We start from the raw sequence: 20,307 nt of genomic DNA, 5'->3' as shown, positions 1-20,307 counted from the left end.
AAAAGCTCACTCCAGGTGCCTGAGAGTGAAAAGAGGAGATTATGGCTGGACATACAGTCCAAAATCTGCACCATTGGAGTGGCACAGCGATCCATCGAAGAAATCAAATAAAGGTGGTACGACCTGGGCTACCGTGCAAAGGAGAGGGTGGCAAGGAGACTTGCGGAGGCCAGGGGTACAGGTGGCGGACCACCAACAGAAGCACCATCAACACCACTGGAGGACCGGATGGAGTCCACACTCCTCCCTGAAGCTGTGACTGGGGTCACAGACATCGACACCTCCAGGCACACCGAGTACCAGCCAAGGTAAGTGCAATATTGTTTTGTAACCCTATATGTGTATGCACAAAAGCCCCTTAGGAATTAGCATGTAATGTGAAGCAGTGTGTGAAGTAGTCCAGTCCACATCTTAGAAGCAGCAAAACAATGCATTATGGGAGTGGCAGTCCACAAACTAGTACTGAAAGTAGCAAAACAATGTAATTAAGTATAGTGACACCCAAGGTAACACAACATACACAACACCATGTAGAGCAGTACCTGTACCTTTATTGCCATTGTCTGACAGATAATGTAACATACAGAACTGACATGCTGCATATTGTTGTTGCAGGTGGGCCAGGCCCAGCAGCCACACCATCTACATGTGTAGGAGAGACGGACACCCATCAGCCCTCAGATACAAACACCAGTGGGTCCCTCCACATGTCCACTGTCCGACGCAGGCCCAGGGCAGTGCCACTGCCAGAGCTCAGCGACGACTCTGATGAGCAGCAGGAAGGGCCAAGCACACCGTCAGCACCAGACAGGCGCAGCCAGATTCTGGAGGGTAGGGGTCAGCCAACTACAGCACCACGCAGGATTGCTACGGAGTCCCGGGCACAACATCATGAGGCAGGTGAGGGTCCCTCCTTATACGGGGGCCTTGAAGCTGCTATGTTGCAGCAGCAGCGTCTGCAAAATAAGCGGATCCTTAGTTTAGACAGAAACCTGCGCAAACACAACCGCAACATGATGGGCCTGCATCGCCAACTGGACGCACTCAATGGCAATATTGTACAGCTGTGTGAGGGACAGCTGCAGGCTTCAGAGGACACCAGGGACCTTACAAGTGCTGTCCGTGACCTCTGCCAGGAGCTGCGCCATGAGAGGGTTAGCCGGCGCAGACAGGAGCACAGATTCCGGACAATGTTTGGCAGCTGCTGCAGGTCCTCTAACAGGATGGCAAATTCCACTGCATTGATCGCCCGTCGTGCAATGGCGGTGCAAGTGGAGGCTGCACATAGCAGCAGAGACGTTGTCCAGGGACTTGTTCAGATCACGAATGTGATAGAACACATAATGGGACAAAGATCAGCCACTCCAAGTGAGGTAGCACTGGGGGACACTGAGGACAGTTCCAGCCTCAGCAGTGTTACCGTACCAGCAGCAGACACCAGACGGCGCAGTGCCAGGCACAGCACTGCCACTGAAGGTGACAATAGAGGTGCCAGAGACTTAACTGGGCACCCGAGTGGTGTGCGTGGGAGAAAAAAGTGCCATTAGACTGCTGTTGCCACTATGAGGAAATAGTGCAAGACTATGGTCATTAGTTTTTTTGCGTTTGTCACATCACCTGTTTCATTTCTTTCTCACTCATACATTACCTGACGTAAGGTAATACATTTATATCACTACAGGTACAGTTGTCAGTGGATTTGTGTCATTCATACTCACGTCTGAAATGGTTGTGTGTGATGTCGGCATGCCTCTGCCTTCCCTCTGCTGCACTGGTCCTGTCTGCTGGCTGTAGAGGTGGTATGGGATCTTCATCCTCATCTGATTCAGTGTCACTGATTTCTACAGGTATGCCCCTGGTTGTAGCTATATTGTGCAAGATTGCACAAATAGCCACTATTCTACATGTAGTCTCTGGACTGTACTGTAGTGCCCCTCCACTTTTGTGGAGGCACCGGAAGCAACTCTTCAGCAGTCCAAATGTGTGCTCCACCACGTTGCGGGTTGCCCTGTGTGCTGCATTGTATCTCCGTTCTGCTGGTGTTGTAGGATTGAGGTAGGGCGTCATCATGTAGGTGCGCACTGCGTAGGCACTGTCTCCTGGAAGGAACAGAGGGTACAATGAGTAAGTGAGCCATCTAACGTCACAACTGCATAAATGCGCCAGTGTACAGAGGGAAAATACCTAGTAGATATCCTTCACCAAACTCCCCAGCTAGCAGTCTTGTGTGAATGCCACTGTGGCGAAAGATGTACGAATCATGTGTGCTCCCTGGGTACCTGGCCACGAGATCTGTTATGATATAGGAAGCATTGCATATCACCTGAATATTCATGGAATGTTAGTATAATTACGGTTCCGGTACACATACTCTGTGGCTGATGGTGGACATATTGCCACATGTGTGCCATCTATGGCACCTAGGACGTGGGGGAACTGTGCTATCTGGTAAAACTCTATTTTTGTCAGCTGTATTTCCTGTGGGGTGTGGGGGAATCTGATGTACTGTTGTAGTTTGGTCAGCATGGCGTTGATGAAAGAATTAAAAAATCTGGAGAGGGTACTCTGTGAGACCCCTCCAGCTGCTGCTGTGACCCCTTGATAGCTCCCTGAGGCAAGTAGGTGGAGGGAGCATAATACCAGCACATGGGTGGGTATGCTATGAGTTCTTAGTGTTCTGCGCTGCATTATGGGTTGTAGCTCAGCTATCAGGTCAAGTATCATGGCTGAGTTCAACCTATACCTCTCATATATTTCCTCCTCTGTCAGGTCAAAAAGTGTAATGCGCACTCTGAAAATGTGCTCCTGTCTACTCCTCCCTCTCCTCAAACCTGCCAAGATCCTCATCCTCCTCGACATGACGTAGAGTGCAGCCATTGTGGAAAAGTGTCTGAGGCATTCTGGGCCTCTTTATATAGGTTGCACCTGGTTACCACCTGGTTTCAGTTAATGATATTTTGCATGTGCAAAATGCCATTCTGCAAAAAATCGCAATTTGCGATTTTTTGATGCATCTATTTGTGACTTGGATTTTGCGAATCGCATTTTGCGCCTCACAATTTCCTACTGGAAATACCGAATCGCAAAGTGCGACTCGCAAAACCAGTTCGCAACGCAATAAATCGCAAAAATTGTGATTTCTTTTTTTTGGTCTGCGAATGCCTTTCGTGCATCACAGACCACGTTTTTGCACTTGCAAAAGGCCGATTTTTGCGATTCGCACCGTTTGCGAGTGCAAAAACTTTTCATAGATCTGGCCCATAGTCCCTTCACAATCACCCCAGCCCCAACAGCACTTGAATGGCAACCACTGTAATTCATAAGAATGCATTTCAGCATGAGCAGACTGTCATTATAGAGCTTTCACCATACTCAAACATGATTATATCACCTAAATTTAACATGATTATAAAACATTTCTTCCTATTATTCAATATTTAACATATTTCAATATTTCATTTTTTATTCCTCATTTCCCCCACGTGTACATAGACATTTCTTCAGTTCAATATTTTCAAACTATCTAATTTCACAGGTACATGTTTCCAAAGATCCTATTGTTCATTCATAGATGTTTATGATGACAAGACATCCCACAGTGTGCTGATAAATAGGTCATGGAACATCATGTTATCAGCAACATCTGTGACACTTAACAAAAGACATGTAGAAAGTGCATTGTCATAAAAAGCAGGGCACCTCCAACTGATTTAATAATGTAGTAATTAATTTCCCAATCTCCCTCTATCCTTATTGCACAAAAGTGAAATGTTCATGTGCCAACTCTTACACAGTTATTACTGAAGGGGTCCTACTCGAGGACAGAGCTAGCCCACGTCCGATCATGTAATGCCATAAGGTGTTATGTGCAACTCCAAAACAAATGTCATAATCAGGATCCAGATCCAATGCATACTGACACAAAAGTGCTTAGAAGGAGTGTTGAGTGCAAGAGCAAAAAATGCCAATCCTTGGAGTAAAGGAATCATCTAATCAGTAAAGAAGTTATCCTAGTTTTTTCCATTCTCCTAAAGTGACCAATGGATGATGTAAAAAAAAATGTACACTCCAAACTTATACTTTATTAAAGTATCTAATGCCCGTATTATGGTTGCTAATATCTTGGAGCATTATTTTCAATCAATGGAACTGTCGGTTGTCCTAATGATTTATATTTCAAGTACAATGTTCCTTAAAGTGACTGATGCATGATGTAAAAAATATATACAAAATATAAGTACAAATCAAATGATATACTTCAAAACGAAGTAAAAAATGCCTGTACAAAGGGATGCCAATACCTGGGAGCAATTAAATGAAATAATAAATATATACGGGACCCCGTTGGGGAGGCACATATTCCTCCGCAAGGTGACTGTTGCCTGATGTAAAGGAGTATGTTCATACCTCAACATATATATTATCTTACTCCATAATTCATTCGTAATCTAACCATAATAAAGTTACCAATGTTCCTTATCAGTCATTCAAAAATGTTAAGCATTAGGGGACGTAATGAAGGGATTTAAAACAAGAATCTAAACAAGGATTGTGAAGAGCCAATATTGGTAGAGACCTGTGCAAATTGCTACATCAAATCACAATTACATGTTTAAATTGTCCCAAGACACGGTTACCAAGAATTCAAACACTGATTATACATATGCCCAGAGTCAGTAATACATATACAGTGATCATCACATCATAATCCTCAAGGGTGGCCATTGAATCAGCTTCAATATTGTGCTTCCAAGGGGCCTCCATGCCCATTACCAAATTCAGCCCTGACTCTTCTTGCCTTAGTTTCCACTCCCTTTTCCCTCCCCAAGGATGAGCCTTCACATGTGTAATCTCAAATCATTTAAAGCTCTCCAGTGAGTGTCCATGACATTGTTAAAAAATGACAGCCCATCGGATAATTCCAGTCACCATTCTTGATGGCTCTGATGTGTTGCAAGATCCTTAGTTTCAGATTGTTAATCGCACTTCCAACGTAAAGCTTATTGCACCTGCATCTCAAAACATAAACTACATATTCAATATTGCACATTATCCGGTCCCCTCAAATGATTTGTAACCTGTTTGAATAATACCATATTGGCAAGATTTACATGAATTGCACTTAACAAGCTCCTTTGTGTTGCTTTGCAGACAATTTTTCCTCGATCAGTATCAAGGTAGCTAAATGTTAAAATGTCACCCAAAGATGTTATGTTTCATAGAAGTAATCCTTGGTCCAGTACTGGTTTCCTGTGCCAAATGCTCATCTCCCTTTAGGACATTCCAATTGTTTTGCAATCATTTTTTAACTTCAAATTGGGCTGTGCTGTACTCCAAAAATATCCTAATTTTCCCCGCCTGTTTGGTCGCATTGTCATTCTGTTGGTACAGCATTCTATCCCTAGGGGTCACAGCAACTCTTTTTTAGCACATTCCAAAACACTCCAGGGGTATCCATGTTTGTGAAATCTTTCCATCATACTTTTCAATTCTCTTTGGAACACCTCCTCATTTTAGCAAATTCTCCTGGTTTTCAGCATTTGATGATAAGGGGTGCTCCACTTAAGGACCTTTTGGATGGAAACTATTAGCATATAAAATTGTATTGCTGACCGTTGTCTTTCTATGGATCAATGTGGTCAACTGATTGTCCCTTACATTCTTTCAATATCCAAAAAGTCACAATGACACCTAGTAAACTGGATGTGGAAGTCATCGGAATTGAGCTTGTTTATAAACCTTTGTAATTCCATATCACTTCCTTCCCACAAAAATAAATTGTGTCCATAAAACCACATTCGCCATGTATTCTTCATTATCCATGATTCATGCCATCTCTTTCTCCCACCACCCATGAACAAATTGGCGTGAGTGGGGGCAAAGGAGGGACCCATTGCTGTCACCTGTTGCTGTAACTAATATTTGTTATTAAACATCCTTGTATGCTCAAATACTCTATCGGTCTGTCCCTTAAAAAGCATTCACATGCCTCTATTTCATACTTATTGTCAATTGCATTGTATGGGGACACCATGTCCAGTGTTACCATAATGTAGGATTGCCTTCAAGTGATTCCATCTAATCCCCTGAGGAAGTCAGTGGAATCCCTCAGAAAAGAAGGTAAGGCGGTGACATACTGCTGTAAAAATAGATCCAGATACCTGGAACTGTTCTCGAAGGGAGAAACAATGGAACTCACTATGCGTCTGTTTGTAGTACATTCAAATTTTAATGGATTTTTATGAGAAAATATATGGTGGGAATTTTTGTATGTTGTTTCCTATAATAATGGTTTTCCTCCCAATCCAGCAAATTCTGCTCATGCCATAAATGTCATTTTGAGTGAAATTCTCTCTCAATCTCTTTCGCCGGGTTTTGAGGGTGACAGATATAATGAGCTGTATAGCCCAATTGTCTCCCCACTTCTCATAGATATCTTGATCCATCAACACAATATTTCCTCCCTTGTCTGACAGTTTAATGATCAGTGAGGCATTCTTTTTCAGATCCATAACATAATTCCTTACTTTTGGTGCAAAATTACTTCCCTTTCTAGTATTTCACCATCTCTTTCTCAGTCCATTCAGATCTTCCACAACTAACTCATGGAACAGATCAATTTGATTCCCTGGCGGTAATTGTGGACAGAATCTACTCTTAAACTTTCATGCACTCTCTGTTGACATGCTAGTAGTAAATCCCATCTCATTCAGTACACTAATATCAGCAGTCCTGACCTCTAATTGTTGGCTCATAACATCCAGATCTTCTGGTCCTAAGACCCTCTTAGCATCCCCTACAGGCCTACAGCTCGATTAATCCCCAGATGTAGAGGGGTAGGACATACCCTTGTCCAAATTCAATGTGATTTCATTCGCCAGACTTCCAATTTCTAATAGATCAGAAGCATCTTTTACTTGGAAGTTGAAAAATTACAGATTCACAATGTTTTCTCAGCTATTCCCTTTGCTTTCATTTTGTAATATTTGTGCAGTTTGAGTTTCCTCACATATTTGTATAGTTCAATCATAACACCCATGAAGTCATGGCAAGTCCAAGATTGAATATTCTCAGCTGTTTGGGGGTAAGCTTTGTCGATGATATGTTAGCTACAATTTGTCAAGCCCCTAAAAACTCATCCTCAAGTAGCATATTCATCTCCTGCCCCTGCTTTTGTCTCACCCCTTCCTCTTGTCCCTCCTTATCCTACAGGATTTTTTCTGAAATTCTGTTGTGTACTCTGCCGTCCCCCGGCTTTGCGCATTGTCATGCGCAAGAGTTGGAGTTCCCATTGAAAATCCCCTTTCTCCATAGAGCAGCATTCAATCCTGGATCAGAGCTCAATTCACTCCCACTGACTCTGTTCACAGGGAGTCTGTCTATCTTCACTTTTGCCATCAAACTGTTAAACTATCTGGCAAACATGTACATACAACCATATTGCTAATCCTGCTGGACCCTAGTAAATTTTCTTGCTTTTTTCACCATTATTTCCTCATCCTGCAAGCTCTTCTCCATTTGTTCTCAGTAGTTTCTTCATTGTTATAACCTCCTTATATTTCTCCAGTTCCTTGTCAATTGACTTGATTTTTGCTGACTGCTTTTCGATCTTTCTTCTGGCATGCCTAATCAGTGTTTTCATCAACCTTACTGAACACTCCTTTGTGTTCTCACTCCTTGACCAAATCATCATCCATATCCTCATAGGTCAGTAACAACATGATTCAGAAACCTCTCGGAATTCTTTTACATTCCAGGTCCCTAGTCAAGGATGTCATCTTTCAGCACTGCTTCGATTACATCTGCATCACTTTTTCTAGGTCCTTAACTAATTGAGCTGGCGTTCTCGTCCTCGGTTCCAAACTCCTATAATTTCTTGTGGAATCGACCACATCAGTGGAAGTGTGTTCAGCAGGCCATCTCCATTTCATTTCCCTTTCTTCTATGCTTCCTTATTCACTGTAACGGATTCATGGGAATGCTCTTTTATTCACAGTTAAGCTATATTTTCAATTTGTGTCTGCCACAACAATATCCTCTATTAATTTTCAGATCGTTACTACACCTGCTTTTCTTTCTCCACAGCTCAGTGAAGGGCAACAATGTTTTACTTCCAATACAACCTCCAGTTCCCACCATGCCATGCTTCTCTTGTCCCAGTGCCAGCTATTATGCACTTGAGGAGCTGCGCATTAACATTCACCTTCTCACATAGCCTCCTTCCGGACCTGTGTTACGAGGAAGAGTCACAAGGAAACACAAACAGGCTGGAAAATAGGTCCCTTTGAGGGTCGTCTGCAGGTCAGCAGGGTCACTCTGGAAGAATATGTTGATGTTTTCTGAAGTCCCTTGACAGGTGCTTCCTCCTGGCCCTTTTGCAGTCCGGAGTATACTCTCATTCTGGGTGTCCAATACTGGTGGTCCAGTACCTCTGGCTAGTGTGTCGTTCAGCTACTAGAGGTCACAGTGCCACAAAACTTGGCACACTTGCAGGGTTTATCCTCTTAATCCACCAGGTGACATGTAGCCTGGCTGCAGTGTTGGGTTCTGTGGTCAGCAGCTGGTCAGTCAGTCAGTCAATCCTTCAATCAGTGACTTCTAAAGCGAGGCTAGTCACCTGCAGGGTCTCAAGGTGCTGTTTGTGGGTGTGCTGCTCAATTGAAGAGTCAGGTCTTAAGGTCCTTCCTGAACTGAGTCAGTGAACTAAACTATACTGGCTTTTGGTTCTTTGATGCAAAAAAGTGATGCCTTCACTCTGAAGAGAAATCTTCAGCACTTTTTAGAAAAGTGGAGGCCCTCTGGTTCTTTTTAAGTCTGTCCAATGTCAAAGCAATCCCTCAGTGGTGATTGCCAAGCCATGGGTGCAGCAGGCAGGTTGTGGCACCTTTTTCTTGATACAGCAGGACTTCAGTTCTTGAGCCTTCGGTCTTATTTGTTGCTGGTCTTCTTGTGTCCTTGGAATTTGTTTCCCTGCTCTGTGGTGCCCACTAAATACTGTATTTAGTGCATGTTTAGGGGCGTACCTAGTAGTGACCAATGGGTCATTTGCCTTGGGGTGGTTACACCCACTATGTGACCGCTTCCTGTGAGCAAAGGTCACTTCCCTACCTCTGATAGGCTATTTTCCTACCAGTCAAAATGGAGGGGTCACCTTGCATGCAACACCTTGGGGTTGGTGCAAGCTGGTGGCCACTCCTGCTGTCCTTTGTGTGTTTTCCAGCCATTGCTCCCACCAAAAGTCGAGGTTTACAATGGGGGTGGCCCTCTGCTGCTAGCAGCAGGCCTGTCTGTTGAGTTTTAAAGTTGGTAAGACCTTTGAAGCTTGCTAGCAGGGCAGTGCACATTCCTGAGAAGGAAGGTGTGACACCTCCACCCAGGACAGGCTTTGTTACGGACCCATAGACCAGGATCTCTCTCCCCAGGGTTCCAGAATCTTGTCTGGTAAAAGCAGGCTGTTTGTGACCAGCCAGCAGTCAGGTCAGTGTTAGTTAGCTTTGCAGGGGTCACCTCTAAGGTGGCCCAGGTGCATTTTACAAATAATCCAGTACTAGTATCAGATTGGATTTATCATTCTGACTTGTTTTGATATCAAACAACCCAGGGTTCAGAGTAGCCATCATGGTGCTGTGAAACTCATACTAACCAGTGCCCAGCACATGAATTTAAAATGGCTGCTCTGTTCACTTACTATGTCCCAGGTTTGGCATGCAGTGTATAGTGGACAGAGCTCCCAGGCTGTGGACCATGTCAAGTTTGCATTTTACGATTGCACCAAGACATTCAGCCTGCAATGGCAGTGCTGAGTGCATCCAGATGCATGGCCCATGAGGGTGGCATGATCTGTGATGCTGCCCTTAGGTTCTTCCCTTAGTATCCCAGGCCCTGGGCACCTAAGTACCATTTACTAGAGACTTATAGTGTCAGCTAAAAGTGTTGACCATTGTATCAATACCTTTACAGTTGTAGGTAAGGAACACTGGCACTGGGGACCTGGTTAGCAGGACCCTAGTGCACTCCAGTCCAAGTTGCATCCAGAAACCAGGCAAAAAGTCTGGGGGGAGGGGTACTGCAACAGGGTGCTAGTTTCCAACACAGGTTATTACACCTTTTCCTGAAGTGGATGCTCTGCCCGCAGTGGACCACCAGGGTTCACACCTTCTGAGTGATGACTCTCCATAATCCCTTCTTTTGACCTTCATGTATGCAAAAGACAAATCAAGAGATCATGATCACAGGTTTCCTCACAAATGGTTGAGTCACATGCTTATCAGAAACACCAGCTAGGACTTTCCTATTTGTCAGTGCTCCCCAGGTGTGACATATACACGCCAATAAGCACAGGGACTTGACTACAGAAATATAATTCCCATCTTCAGACTAACACACTGCCCTGCGTGGGGTCTACAATTTCTAAGCAAGCTTACTGAATTCATGTAGCCCACGTTCCAGCAGCCTGACTTTGATGTAAGCCACCTATATGGCTTCTGAAGGGTAAACACATTAGGCATTAATGGACCAACACATTCACACTTCTGCAAGATTGATTCTCTGCATGTAGGTCCTACATCCAACTGCCAGAGTACAAACTCAAACATTGCACATGGGTAACAATGAAGGGACCAGCATGTTGGGTACAGAAAGTGACTTCCCTGTCCATGTGTGGACAAGTGCTATAACAAATGTAGACTCACGTCATTTCAGGCTGTGGTGTTCTGAGATATGTAACTGTACCACATCGGGGTCCTTTGGATATAGGTGTCACATTCTCCAGAGATGGCATTCAACAAATAAAGGTTTGTGTTGTAAAATTTCTACTATGTGGCCAAGCTACTGAGTCATATATCATGGCCTCCCTGGAATCAACACACTGCTCTGTGGACCTGTCATTCACGCAATAAGCCTGCACAGGACAAGTATGACCTGTGTGATGGTGACAACAGGGGTGTGGGAGAAAGGGACATGTCATGAGTCAAAGACACACATTGACAATGATTCCAAGTGCACAAATGGCTTAGACCTCTAACTTAACTCTATACCCATGCCTAACCTAATCAAAGAAATGAGGCAGGATTTGCCACCAGAGCCTGATATTGGCCAAACAACAGGATCTGCTGGGGTACAGGGAATGGGCCCAGTGCCACAGTTCCATAGGCACAGTGACCATACCCAACCCGCACTAGGACCCATACTGGGGCATACGTTTGACAGGACCTGGTCTCTGAAGGATGAGCAGACAGAACCTGCATGACACTCCATTCCCTTCACTTCCATGTATGACAGTACATCATGAAGACAACAGCAAATTGGCATGCTTTGTGTGTGGCAACCTGAGGGGCAGAGTGACTCATGATATGCCTTCCAAATAACAGTTTAACAAGAGCAGATGTGTCAATTAATCTATGTGGCAACATACACATTGCTCACATTAGTCCCAACTGACTCCTACAACATGTATACTCAGCTCATGATGTCATGCACATACATGTTGTCTGACATTTACAACAATCAGGAGGAAAGATGTGTCAACGGATGACAGTAATGTCTCTTCACTAGTTATGTACATCTAACACAAGGAGGGTCTTGGAACCCAAAAAAGCCACATAACACAATGTGAATAAACTTCATGTATGGCCCTGGCCACCTATACCTGCACCTTGTCCATCCCATTGATGCCACACAGACTACAACAACAGGAACATGAGTAGTCACCCTTGTACACATGTTGACACAATGTGAGGCCCCCTTAGCCCAAAATTATACATTCACAAGTAAAATAGGTCAAAAATCAAGTGAGTAATGTTGCAACACAAGTAAGTCAAATCCAAGTGAGTTAAATTCTCAGGAATGCAATTAATAAACAGTCCAATCAAGTCCAGAGAATTATTAGATCATATCTTCTACTTTACAGCATCATCCAAAGACAAACATTCCGAGCCAACACGTGTTTCGTCATGGGGAAGTCCTCTAGTTCCCAACGACTTCTTCAGGGCTCTATATTATAAGTAGAAATTAATATTAGAATCCAAAATGCTCAAACTGTTTGTTATAAAATATAATGTATAACAGACCCTTAAATAAAGGAAAGGAAAATCCCAATGGTGATAGCGAAAAGGTGAATCTATTAGTTGTGATAATTCCAATATAGAAGATCCAAGCCTACCAGAAATCTACTAAATCACCATGTAAAAATAGTTAAAGTGTTACCAGCCACCAGGTCAATTGCAAATTCACCCGCGTTTACAAATGTGACCCACTACTATGTTCACCACTAAGAAGAAATTCAATACCGAAATCCACACCCGACGACCACTAGCTAAACATCAAGTGAAGTAAGGAGTAGAAAAAATAAAATAAAACAACACATACAATCAAAACTAGAAGTGTACTAGCACATAATCATACCTTATGTATTTCTCAATCCTGAATAATATTTTGTAGCTTCAAGAAGTAAGTAACATAGTAGTGGGTCACATTTGTAAACGCGGGTGAATTTGCAATTGACCTGGTGGCTGGTAACACTTTGCAGCCAAAGGGAGTTCGATTTAATTTGCGTTTGATGTATCCCTAACTGGAGGATATTGCTTTGTTAGTGTTTGTTTCTCTGAAAGGTAAGTGTTTTCTATGTTTGATTGAAGTGAGATTTGTGTCAGGGTTATGATTCCAAGCCTATACTCCTTGTATTGTATTTGTACAGGTAACTACACCATAACATCCTCATGTAACATTTCAGATGTTGTGACATTGACAGGTTTCTGATGCTGTTAGGACAGACAAAGTGGACATGGATTATTCCAGGTAATGTAGGTCACAGAGGGTGGGTGTAGGAGAGCTGTGCCAAGACAGCTTGCACAGGGTCTTGGTGGAAGCAAGAATTGCCCGTTAGATTTGTTGTATGTGCTGTGGATGGGTCACTTGCATCCTGTGTGTCATCATGTGGGCATGACACATGTAGTCATAGATTGCAAACAGATCATTTTTCCTTTACATTGACAAAACACTTTTTGCCTGGCCGATGTGTAGCTGTCGATCTGTTTCATTATTGCAGGCCCCAGTGCCTGTGTCACAACAGTGACATATGTGAGTGTCATATCACTAGATGAATGGTAACTGGATCATGATGGGCCTGTGATCAGAAATAGTTTCACTGCGATCTGTCTACATCTTGAATTATATAGTGTTGGAAAACATTTGGGGGCATATTTATACTCCATTTGCGTGGAATTTGAGTAATTGTTTACGCATATTCAGCACAAAACTAACTCCGTATTTATATTTTGAGGTTAGACAAGTCTAATGTCAAAATATTGGAGTTTGCACCATTTTTCAGATGTGTGAACCTACCTTGCATCAATGAGATGCAAAGTAGGCGTTCTCATCTAAAAAATTGTGCTAACCCCATAGCCCCATATTTGTCCCCCGTGCTAAAATGATGCACAGGTGAAAGGCAAGGGCCAAAAAATGCTGCAAAGCTTGTTTTGCACTATTCTTTAATGCCTGGGTCAGACCAGGTGTTAGGGGGCCTGTGGACACATTTTCATGGTTAAAGACCATGGAGTAGGTCCACCGGTGTCCTCCTCACACCCCAGGAACACCCCAATCCACACCAGAGGGACCCCATCCCAGGTAAGTAGGGTAAGTAGAGCTAAGTATTTAAAAAAAAAAAATTAAAGTGCCATTGGGGCACAACTTGGGGCCCTCTGCATGGCACAGGGTGCAATGGCCATGCCCTTGTGCCCTGTGCTGGCCATTGGGGTGGTGGGCATGACTCCTGTCTTTCCTAAGACAGGATTCAAGTAGTGTGGATGGTTTAACATCAGGAAATGATGGTAGGCTGGTTAGAGCCATTGTTTTGCCTCTAACTAGCCTAACGTCATTTTTTGGTACAAAACCCCCTTCTCCCATACCACCACCCCCACCCGGCTAACATCATTTTTTTTACGCTAGCCCACCCTTTGCACCCGCTTGCCCCATTCCATAAATAAGGTCCTCAGCTGGTGCTCAGGAATTTCGCAAGCCGGTGCTAAACTTTTTGATGCAAAACTGCATTAGTGCCGTTTTGTATCAAAAAGTATAAATATGCCACTTTGTGTGGAAAATGATAAGGCTCAAGCTATTGACTTCATCTACCTCCCTGTTTGCCTACTCTACAGGTTAATGTCTGTCAAATCCCTTTCCTCTGTGGTCTGGTAGGCTGTATCTTGGGATATGTACAATTACTCAGTATGAGTTACACAATCTTGTTTCTAAAAATCCGCACATATGGACAGCCTATGTGCTTTACACTGGAATTAAATTTATTTGTGTGACCAGACACTTCTGCTAATGTATTGGTGTGTAATGATTATGGTCCTGAGCTGGACCCTGTGCACCTGTGACATATCCCTCATTGCACAAGTAACTTTTGTCCTCATCATACGGTCCACATAGTTTTCATCTCTACATAGGAACTAGTGAAATTTATGCAAACAGACAACACACTTGTGACGGATGAATTCATTACAATGCTAGTGAAAAACATGAATTGTGGACAGACATGAACTTAAAAGTAAAGTGTAGGTGTCAGTCAAGGTTGCATGAAATCAACTGAGTCGAGGCCACACCATTGGGAGTCCAAAGTCAAGAGGACTCCTTGGGCAGGACCAGAATAGTGTTCAACTCGTGGGACAGAGAAGAATGGGTTCAGTTGGACACCCAGGTTGGGTAGCTGTGTCCAGAAACGCTTAAAGGTTAGCATGGTCCCAAGACAGACATGATCATGCTTTAACATTGTAATGAGATAGTGTCATGGGTGAATATCATGAACACCTTAAATGTACGCACACTAAATTGATCCCTCTGATCGAACTCCTAACCAGTGATAGTTTGGTGTTGAGTTTCTTTTCATTTAGTATACATTTGTGTTGTTTGCCTATTTGCCTGCCTCACAAATACCGGACACTAATTAACATTTGAAATATATTCTGCAAAATATAATTAATTTATTTTCAATCATAATTTAATTTACTTTGATATCTGGTAGTTAAAAGACAATAAAGTATTTTTGAAAATATCAACCTTGACTGAAGATAATATTGTGGTGAAATTGACTGGTTCTAGTGAGAAATGTGTGCTAATCAAGAATAACGCTTTAGTGAAGGCAGAGAGTATAGATTGTTTGTGGCACTATCCTTGATTCAGGCACTCAGAACCTAACTCCTCCACAGAACCTTCAATTTCAAATAATATGCTCTTGCTTTGTTCACCGCTGTGGACTCTTGTTATTAAATCACTGCATGTTTCCCTACCTTAACCTCACTTCACGTTATATAGAACAGACCGCACACTACCATTTGTGTCTCTTGTAACCATGGTGCCTCACAGATGCTTAGGATCTAGGAGAGAGGAATATCAAAACGCCTATTGATAGCAAGCCACAAAGCATCTTCCATTGTAAACTATTAAATGGCAGTGTTCAAGGCTAGATTCATATCTCATGTCAGCAAACCCATGAAGCATTGTTCACTATTCAAAAAGATGTCATGAAAAATGAACAAATGTATAAGGAGACAGTGGTATCTATGACTGTGAGGATGTATAACTTAAACCCAGAAAAAGCTGTATCATTAGAGAAACAACAGGTCCTTATTCAAAAGTATTACTGATGTGGAACAATTACCTGTGTGCCCCTTTCATTATCGACTTGTTTTTAGAATGAATATAAGGTACATACACTTTTGAGGTATTTTATAAAATGGCATCTCTTAAATATGCAGCTATTGTAAATTGTATATTAAACTAGCAAGTGTTCATATTCTTAAAATGATTGTGTTTACATGCTACCAAAAACCTATATTTATTGATCTAATTCACAGCAGTGATGTGCTTTCCAATCCTAGCATGAAACTTGGTAGAAACCGCTACAGCTTTCAACTAAGCAGATAACAATATTTATGAGCTGATTCCGTGTTAGGCAGTTCGACTGCCAGGCCGCAGTGGTGGCAGTCCCAAAAAAAGCACTGTGACAGTGGTCTCCCACCCGCTGTATTACAATGTATGCAGGTTGAACCACCGACCACGTAGACATTTTTCTAACCGGCAGCAGCACAGCGGGCCGCAATGTTGGCAGTGCATACTCTATTGCCATCATGTCTGCGGCAAACCACCAAGCCTATTACAAAAACACAGTTGACACTGCGGTCCTTTTGCGACAGTTAGCTGATGGCGGTCAGACGTTGTGGTATGTTCACAGCATAGCATCATGAAAGTGACCATTGAATGGATGAAAAAAACAACACAGCTGCCATCCATTGGCCAAGTGGACACACCTGCATATCACACTATAAAAACACCTTATTCTAGACCATGATCCCTTGACTGCAGCACAGCAAAATAGAGACCACACTACTTTTTACAATTTTCTTCGCATAAGGCATCCCTTTTTCCTGTCCCATTTTCACCTTTCACACACTTCTTCTATTGTTTTCATTTTTTGTCCCAAATATCACTTGTCCTAATTTGTTTGTCACCCACTTTATTTTCAGTCATGTCACGCCTCATAAATCCACATTTTTCGGAGGACGCATTGAGAGTTGTGGTACATAGAATCATAAAAGTAAAACTACAATTGTTTGGAGTCCAACATACTCCTCTCTGTAGGAAAATGGCAATGTGGCAAAGGATAGACCACAGGGTGAATGCTGTACTTCCACAAAGACACTTGGTAGCCATGTCACAACTGATGTTCACTCATCATGGCCTTTGCAATCTACATATCATGCTTAACTGTGAGATGTGTATGCCTATCTAGCTTGATGTTGTCCTGGTAACCCCAAATGACACTTTTGATGCCATGAATGGCATCTTACCAACTGTGTAAGTCATTAAGCTGCTTTTACTAACTGGAAATGACAGGTAATCCATTGACTCTGCACTGCTCACATGATTTCTACAGCTACATATACAAGCAAGGTGTGTGTTCACCTGAATCAAATACAACTACGCCTTAGAAGGGTCGAATATAAATGAAACATCTCCACTCTGCTGTTTTAACTGTTTGTTAGATGTCATTTTTGTTGCTTTTCCGAAATGCAAGTTATCAGCACATCTAGTGAGCTGCTCAGTCCTATTGTTTTTGAAACCTCCACAAATGTCTTTTCAACAACTTCAATACCATAGAAATATATCACAATAGGAAACATTACCTGTTAACATTTTCCTTGCTCCCTATGTACTGTGAGAACAATCATTTGGATGTAGATTCCACAATTCCTCCAGTAACAAGGTACTCTATTTCTCAACAGGTCAAACTGACACTGCACCTGGGCAGACATTGCCCACTGAACATACCCCCAACCCACCCTCGGATGAAGCCCTCAGGGATGACAACACTCCCGGACATGTGGACATGGATGACAGACCTGACACATCTGGGCAGCCTGGTCAGATGGCAAAAGTAAGTCTTACTGTGCCCGCATCAACACCTCTCATCCCAGCTGCTGCAACAACTTATCCAGCAACATACCCCCAACCTGTGCACTTAGCACAACCAGTACAATCATGTGCCCGGCATTCCTGGACCCTGAAGTTCAAATCACCATCCACAGAGGAACCAGAACCCAGTTGGAGAAAGCAGCCTGGGCCAAGGGCACCTGCTTGTGGCGGTAGGGTCCGTGGGAGGGATGTTGTGGGCTGGCAGAGTGAGGCCACTGGAGCCACTCATGACCAGGACACCACCAGTCAAGTCTTGGGGGGTCAATTAGGAGTCCCAAAGCATGGTGGACTAGGTAGTAACTGAAATCCGGGAAACCAAGCAGCTGCAGAGGGACACGTACCAACAGATGAAGGCCCATGATTCCAACATGGGCACCCTACCAGGGGTGCCGATGTACCCCCATACTACTCTGAGCAATGCTTTTCTACCACTATCTACCCCTTCCTGTGGTGCAAGTACATCAAGGCTACCTACACCTGTGGCAGACACAGGAAAGGCAGCCCTGCCAGAGAAAGAAACTGAGTCAAACACCTCTGCCTCTGCAGCAGCTGAACCCTCCACTTTCACAATTGAGGACACTGTTGCAAATATCCAGGAGATGTGGATGGCAGGACAAACATTAACCTTAATATCCTCATTTGTGTGCCACACTTTCACTCTGTGGACTAATTCAGGTTACTTTTCTATTCCTGATGAGATGAGTAATTTAGACATTGGAATTTAGATGATTTTGCATCTACATCTATGGTTTATTCACCATGACTGGCTCCTTCATGTTTTATTTATGTTGTTCTTTGCACCAAGTATGTCTTCATATTCAGTACTCTAATACATTCACAAGTCACAATCTCATTGTCTACTGTAGTAAATTTCATATTTAACAATGTAGATATTTAAGACCATGTGAACTATACAATAACAACACAAGCTGATTGTGTAAGTGTGATATGTTACATTTACACAATACTTAGCTCAGGACCACAGCCATGCCACACCAATACAGTTTTCATTACAGTGTGCAAATCATAGGGTGGCAAGATATCAGATAAATAGAAAATCAAACTTGATTGGTTTGTACTGTGTAAGTTATCAAATTACAGATACAGACCTCCAGAACATGGAATGGAGGGATATATTAGACATGTCCCTGTAGAATAGGCAAAAATAAATGTGATTGTTGTCATTGGATGGAGCAATATTGCCTACCTCACAAAATGATTCCAACATCACAAAATGCACCATTCAGACAGCTGGCAGTACAACAGTTCCTGATCACAGTCATTACAATTCAGTGCTTCTGCATCTGGAGGTATGACACAAACAAATGTCAATGATGTGCCACGGGCACTTTGACCTACAATGATGAAACACATCACCAGATACATAAAGTTTGAATAAAAAGAGAGACTGATTACAAGTTTGGCGGTCCTGTGACCCTCATATTGGTGGTGGTGATCCGACTGCCAACTGTCTGGTGGAACAGACTGCCATATTATGAGTTTGGGCATTGAACAAACTGAAAACAGCCAGCAGGGACCGCCAGGCAGCACAGACTGCCACGGTCACTAGAAAGCACAAACAGGCAGGTGGAGACAGTGGTTCTGCCAAATCCATTACAAGGTAGCACACCGCCAATGTGACAGTGGTGGTCCCACCACCATGTACATGCTGGTGGGAACGGATTGTGTAAAGGGAGACACTCACCTGCTGGCAGCTGTACATGTCCGGGCCGCCAGGGAGCCATTCACAAACATCATGCGCTGCTGCTGCTCGTCAAAAGACAACAACAACAACATTGATATGGATACCATCAACCGTAAGTACACACACCTATTTTATCATTAACTTTTAAAAACAACTTGTAGCACCGCCAAACACATCATAAGGGGGTATGCCATAGGCAGCAGGTACATGCTTCATACAACACATACTCACTGACATATTCCAACATGGACCCGTACACACACACAACACACACACTATGGGCAGCACACTTACACTGCACTGCACATATACACATGGCCACACAGCTCAGACACAGGGACAGTGAAAGCTACACAACATTGTCACACACATGAACAACAATACACCTACAGCACATGTACAAATACAGCTCACACACTCACATTCACCACTATCCAGAGAATGTACACACATACAACACACGTATCTATCAGTGTGGCATGGTTATAGAAGGTATACTTGTGTGTAGTGGGTGTCTATTGGGTAGGTGAGTGAGGCCATATATGTGTCTTGGGCTTGGGGGGTAGAGGTGCTGGGGGATGCCTTATCTGTTGGTTGGTGACTACAGGTATGGTGGATGTGGTTGATGTATGTGTGTCTGTAGTTGTGGTGCCTGCAGGTGTGGTTCTTGTGGTAGATATCTGAAGGTCTGCTGGTGTGGTGTCTGTGGGTAGGATTTATGTGGTTGCTATGTCAGTGACTGCTGCGGTTGTATCTGTAGGTATGCTTGATGTAATGTATGTGATGCTGGGGTGGTAGTGGTGTCAAGGGAAGTTGTGACTGTTGCTGTGTCTGTGGGTGGATGTTGTTTGTGTGCATGCCCGTGTGTCTTGTGGTGCTTGTGTCTGTGTATGTTACATTTATCTGAGGTGGAAGCATGAAGCTCTGTTTGTGTGCTTTGGATAGGTAGGGGAAGGGGTGATTTAGACTGGGAAGAAGGAGATGGAGGGGGACCGAAGGTGGGACTGACTGGCTGTCAGTGTTGAGGCCAGAGCCTTAAAAGATCTCTGTCGGCCAGACATTGCACCATGAATACCTTCAGGAATGCATAAGTATGTTGGAGTTGACTTGCCAATCCATGGATGGCATTTACA

Source organism: Pleurodeles waltl, chromosome 8, assembly GCF_031143425.1.
Source record: "Pleurodeles waltl isolate 20211129_DDA chromosome 8, aPleWal1.hap1.20221129, whole genome shotgun sequence".
NCBI lineage: Eukaryota > Metazoa > Chordata > Amphibia > Caudata > Salamandridae > Pleurodeles > Pleurodeles waltl.
This window is presented reverse-complemented; position numbering follows the sequence as displayed.